The following is a 6,546-nucleotide window of genomic DNA, read 5'->3' as shown; positions in this document are numbered from 1 at the left end:
ATAACCCAGAATAGGAAGCCCCTCCCCCTTCAAGACTAGTAATGGAGCCCAGAGTCTCAGGCACACTGGACCATTGCTCTGTCTTTGGGTTATGCTCTCAATCTCATGGCACCTCTTTTACAGGTTTGAGTAAATCTGTGTTCTATTGTTAGGTCTATTTTATTTATTTTCATTTATCATCTTGTATTATACTATATATTATATTAGAATATGTTACATATATTATTTTATTTATTAAGATAGAGTCTCACTGTGTAGGCCTGCTTGGCCTGGGACTATGTAATCCAGGCTGGCTTCAGACTGATTTCTCAGAGATCAGCCTGACTCTACCTGTCAGGAGCAGAGATTAAGGGTCTGTGCTCTGACTCTCACTCCCCTCCCCAACATTACCCTCACATTAGATTTCTTTTTGCTAGAAGCAGTGGCTGCTTTTCCAGAGGACCTGGGTTGGCTTCCCAGCACCCACATGGTGGCTCACAACCATCTATAACTACAGTTTCAGGGAGTCTGGCGCCCTCTTCTGGCTTCCATGGGCACCAGACACATCCATGGTGTACAGATGTACACGCAGGCAAAACACCATACATATAAAACAACACTTAGACGTATTTTTCCGCCGGGCGGTGGTGGCGCACGCCTTTAATCCCAGCACTTGAGAGGCAGAGGCAGGCGGATTTCTGAGTTCGAGGCCAGCCTGGTCTACAGAGTGAGTTCCAGGACAGCCAGGGCTATACAGAGAAATCCTGTCTTGAAAAAACATAATAATAATAATAATAAGAAGAAGAAAATAAAGATACTCCATGTTTATAGAGGCCTCTCCTGACAACTGCCTTTCCTGAGTGTCACAAGGCCAGTGTGGCAAGACATGAGGGATTGTCATCCAAACACACATCAATGGTGCACATTCCTACCAGGTCCTACATTCAGGAGAAATGTAGAATTATTTTATGTCCAGGTTTGCAAATGCTGTAAGATGACACCCAGAGGTAGAGGGTGCTAGGTTCAGTTCCTGGTACCAGAAGCAGAACTAAAACCAAATACCTTCTGGAGACCTTTAAAAAAGTCTGGCTACTGTACATAGAGTAGACATCCTAGGTAGCAGGTGAATATGATCCATGAAACTATTTATTTACTTAGATTTTTTTTAAGTGAAATCGAATTTAGGGGCTGAAAAGGTGACTCAGGGGTTGAGAGCTCTTTCTGCTGTTGCAAAGGACTTGAATTCAGTTCCTAGCGCCCACTTCCAGTGCTTCACAACTGTCTGTAACTCCAGCTCCAGGGCATCTGACTGCCTCTCTGGCCCCCGTAAGCACTCCTCTCACACGCACATACCCACAAGTGGATACACACACACACACACACACACAAATCAAAATAACATTTTTTAAAAAAATTTAAATGTCCTGCAAATAGCTCTGCCTAGGCTCTTTCTGGTATTACTTATTTATAACTCTCCATAAAGAATGTTGGCTCTGGAAATGTTGTCAGACATCATCCCACCCTGAGCTCCTGTATTAGTTTCTTTTCTTGTTGCTATGACAATATACAAATGCAACCCAAGGCAGGAAGGGTTCACTTTAGCTCCACAGTTTCAGGGTGCAGTAGGATCATCACGGTGGAGAAGACATGGCAGGAGGAGCTTGGAGCAGCTGGTCACATGGCACCCACGGTCAGGAAGCAAGAGAGAGGCGAATGCTGGTGCTTAGCCTACCTTCTCCTTTTTTATTTAGCCAGGTACCTTAGCAGATGAGATGGTGCTGTCTGTATTTGGGGAGGGTCCCTCATTTTCAGTGTAATCTCTGGAAACGCTTCTGTGGACAGACACAGAATGGCTCTCAATCCGATCACATTGATAAGGATTATTCTCGGCAGAGAGCAGGAATACACTACCCCGAATAAACCTGTGGGGCTGAGGACGTAACTCTAAGAGAGCTTGCTCTGCAAGCATGATGATTTGAGTTTGACTTTCCATTAGCTAAGTAAAGATCCAGGTGTGACTGCCCACTGGAGTGACAGTGTTGGAGTTTTTTGTTTGTTTGTTTTTTATTTTTGTTTTTGTTTTTTTTTTTTACACAGAAATAGTTTGGGAAAGTGTTTTGATTTTGATCCCAAGTGTGGGGTACGGGGCTGGTTCAGATTGTTCACAGCAGCTATGATTTGCCTTGTGCTCTAGCAGGGTGCTGTGATTTTTGTCAGCTGTCGATAGTTTCTGCAATTGTGTGACATTTGGAATTCTGGGGACTTTTCAGAGGTTATATAAAAGCTAGGGCCCCAAGAGGCAGGGTGGGTTGTTGTTGATTGTTGGTTGGTTGGTTGGTTTTGGTGGTTGTTGGTTATGGTTTGTTAAGTAGTTGTGCTCAGAATAGAAGCAAGAAGAAATTCTATATCCTGATGGCAAAGATCAAACTTGCCCCAAGGAACTTGATGCCCGTAATCAGCAGGAAGTCGCCACTTTCTGACCCCTGATTTTATTAGAGGTCTTTTTTCCTTTCCCCTTTATCCTTTTTCTCTCTTACCAAGTGTTGGGGGTTGAAAGGGTAGACAAAAGAATCTGCAAAGTAGTGAAGACTAGCTACAGCCTACCTGTAACCCCAGGGCAGAGATTCTCAACCTGTGGGTCATGACCCCTTTGAGGGGGTCAAATTACCTTTTTACAAGGCTCAAATATCAGATATCCTGCATATCAGATATTTATGGTTCATACCAGTAGCAAATAACAGTTATGAAGTAGCAACAAAGCACTTTTATGGTTGGGGTGTCACCACAACATGAGGAACTGTATTGAAGGGTCCCAGCATGAGGAAGGTAGAGAACCTCTGGGTAGAGTGGGAAGAGAAGGGGGGGTTGGAGCTTGCCAACTGCCCCCTGAGCTCCAGGTTAGTGAGAGACTCTGCCTTAAGGGACGAAGGCAGAAAGTGATACAGCAGGACACCCATGCTCACACCAGCACACACACACACACACACACACACACACACACACACACACTATAACCTTTCAATCAGGTCCCTATTAAGGTATGTTAAATATAGGGCATCTTCCTGAGTTATTGACTTTGCTCAAATGTTTGTAAGAAGAGTCATACACAAACATTAAAACACCCTGAAATATCTTCAGAACTTTATGCAAGTCTTAAGGCAACTTCACACAGTGTTCTCATATTTAGTATCTGCCTCATCATGGCATCTGGGGATAGGGAGACAAGAACCCTCATCTTCATGAGAGGAGTCAGCTCAGTCACTTGTTAAATGAGAAAAAGTGAGTCCTGATGAGACAGACCCCTTTTCCTCTCGGCCGCGGGCTCTGCATCCTGTATGTGCTCCAGGGAAGCCTTGCTTCTGGGATTCTTGCGGCTTCAGTTGAGTTGTTCAGACCCAAACAGTCCATCACTGGTAAATGAACCAGGAGCTTCAAACCTCTTCAGGTTTCCAGCTCCTTCCTCCCCAGAGCAGGGGAGGTGGCCAGTCACCAGTTACCCCTCCCCAAGCTTGTCTTCAGCATCCCTGAAAAGTTTGGCACACCGTTGAGATATGAGCAAAGGCTCTCAAAACAAAACCAGGATTATATCCTGTGACTGCCATCTTTCACTGTCTCTGGCATCTTAGGGGCTTGGGTATGTCTAACTCTTATTTTGTTTTTACTTTTTTAAATGTTTTTATTCTTCTCTCTCATACCTCGTGTTTTGTTTTTGGTTTTTGTTTTATTTGTTTTAATTTTTAATTTATTTTTCTCTCCTACATCCTGACTTCAGTTCTCCCTCCTTTCATGCTACCCATTCCTTCTCCCACCTCCTTTCTCCCCCAAATCCACTCCTCCTCCATTTTCCTTCCTTCCTTCCAGACAGACAGACAGACAGACAGAGCAGATCTCCCAAGAATATCAACCAAACTTGGTATAACAAGTTACATTAAGACTAGGCACAAACCCTCATTAAGGCTGGATGAGGTAACCCAGCAGGAGGAAAAGGGTCCCAAATGCATGCAAAATAATCAGAGACAGTCCCTGCTTCACTGTCAGGAGTCTCACAAGAAGGCCAAGCTACATGACCATAACACACATGCAGAGAGCCTAGCTCAGAGCCATACAGGGTCCCAGTTTGTCCTTTCAGTCTCAGTGAGCTTCTGTGATCCCTGCTTAGCTGACTCTGTGGGGTGTGTTCTTGTGGTGTCTTTGACCACTCTGGATGCTACAATCTTCCCTCTTCCTCTTCTTCAGCATTCCCTAGCTCCACCTAGTGTTTGGCTGTGGGTCTCTGCTGCTGGATGATACCTCTCTATTGATAACTGGGCTAGGCACTAATCTGTAAGTAGAGCAGAATATTATTAGGAATAATTTTATTGACTTTTCCCATTGTGTTTGGTTTATCCTAGGTCTCTGGGCCGTCCTACCTCTGGTTCCTGGCCATCCAGGTAGTGTGAGGCATGGGCATCATCCCCTTGTGGTGTGGGCCTCAAGTTGGACCAGTCGTTGGATGGCCATTATCCCAAGTTCTGAGCCATCATCACCCCAGCACATCCTGCAGGCAGGACAGGTTGTAGGTTGAAGGTTTTGTGGCAGAGTTAATGTTCTAATCTTGCTGCTGGAGCTTTACCTGATTATAGAAGATGGCCAGCTCAGGCTCCATTCCCTGTATTACTAGGAGACCTCACTAGGGTCACTCTCAAAGATTCCAGGGAGTTTCCACTGCACTCGGTTTCTATATTACCGCCCCCACCCTGTGCCCAGTTCCTTCAAATCCTCTCTCCCTTCATCCCTCCCAATCCTGTTCCCATTTCCACCCAGTCTACCTACAAAATTCTATTCTATTTCCCTTCCCGGGGAGGTTCATGTGTTCCCCCTCGAGCCCTCCTTGTTACTCAGTCTCTCTGGGTCTGTGGACTATAGCATGATTATCCTTTACAGCTAATGTCCACATACAAGTGAGTACACACCATGTTTGTCTTCCTGGGTCTGGGTTACCTCACTCAGGATGGTCTTTTCTAGTTCTATCCATTTGCCTGAAAATGTCATTATATTATTGTCTTTAACAGCTGAGCAATATTTTATTGTTTAGATGTACCACATTTTCTTTATCCAGTCTTTGGATGAGGGGCATCCAGGTTATTTCCAGTTTCTGGCCATTATGAACAAAGCTGCTTTGAACATAGTTCAGCAAGTGTTTATAGTGGGATGGAGTGTCCTTTGGGTATATGCCCAAGAGTAGTATAGCCGGGTCTTGAGGAAGATCGATTCCCAATTTTCTGAGGAACTTCCTTATTGATTTCCATAATGTCAGTACAAGTTTGCACTTCCACCAGAAATGGAAGAGTGTTTATCTTAGGGGCTTGTGTTAATAACAAACCCAGAGTGGGAAATGGCCTTTTCATTAGCTCCTTTGATGACACAGAAGAGGCAAGTGAAAGATCATGATAGATTGAGGTTAGGTTGAAGCCAAAACTCAGCCCTGAAAAGACCTTCCCAGTACATGAAAGCCCATTGGTTTTCAGTCAGACGTATTTCGATGGTATCTGACAGGAAAGCTGTAAACCAAGGACCAAAGAATAAGATGTGGATGCAGCCAAATTGGTTCGGCTAGGTGTTAAAGAGAACTCACCCAGAGGTCTGAGGGTGTTTTTATGACTTGATTTATCATTCATTTGCGCAGATGTCAGATACAAGACCCTGGACCACACTCAGTTTTGCAAAATGACCTAAGCATGATGAACGAATACCAGGTGACATAGATGGCCTGGAAAGACACACGGTATAATAAGAATGCACTGACTACAGTACAGACCATAACAGGTGGCCAGGAAAGGTGTTTTCAAGAATGCCTCGAAATGTGGCTTTATTATTATTTGTGTACATGCGTCCATCTTCATAAAGACACGGGTCACATGTGTGTAGAGACCTCAGATTACATTGAGTGTTGTTCCTCAGGAGCCGTTCATCTTGCTTTATATTTGTTTGCTATTTGTTAGTTTGTTCTGAGGCAGAATCTCTCTCATTGGCCTAGGGCTTACCAATAGAAGTAGGCTGGCTGGCTAGGAGCACCCCCCTCCCTTGGAATCCCATCTGTCTCTGTCTCTGCAGCGCTAGGATTACAAGCACAAGACACCAAAGCTGAGCTTTGTCACAGGCATACAGGCGAACTGAACAAAGGTTCCATTGCCTGTGCAGCAAACTACCTGCCCAGTGCCTGGAGCTTACTTTGAGAGTTCACTCATGAGCAGCAGGGTATTAAGACATGATGGTATCAAACAGGCCTAGACTCAGGATTCTCAGTTCCGTCACCTCTCTGATCAATAGTTTTCTTGTCTATAAAGTGACCTGAACAATCCTTATCGAATGGAGTTGGTCACACAGATTAAAATGAGAACTCACCCAGAGGTCTGAGGGTGTTTTTATGACTTGATTTATCATTCATTTGCGCAGATGTCAGATACAAGACACTGGACCACACTCAGTTTTGCAAAATGACCTAGGCATGATGGACAAATGTCTCATCTACAACCCAACCCACGTGGAAGCTTAGTTTGTGGTGTCAGGTGTGGCTTTCTAAATATA

This window comes from Grammomys surdaster, unplaced genomic scaffold, assembly GCF_004785775.1.
Source record: "Grammomys surdaster isolate TR1022 unplaced genomic scaffold, NIH_TR_1.0 241, whole genome shotgun sequence".
In the NCBI taxonomy this organism is placed as follows: Eukaryota; Metazoa; Chordata; class Mammalia; order Rodentia; family Muridae; genus Grammomys; species Grammomys surdaster.
The sequence above is the reverse complement of the archived record's forward strand: the minus strand, read 5'-3'. Positions refer to the sequence as shown.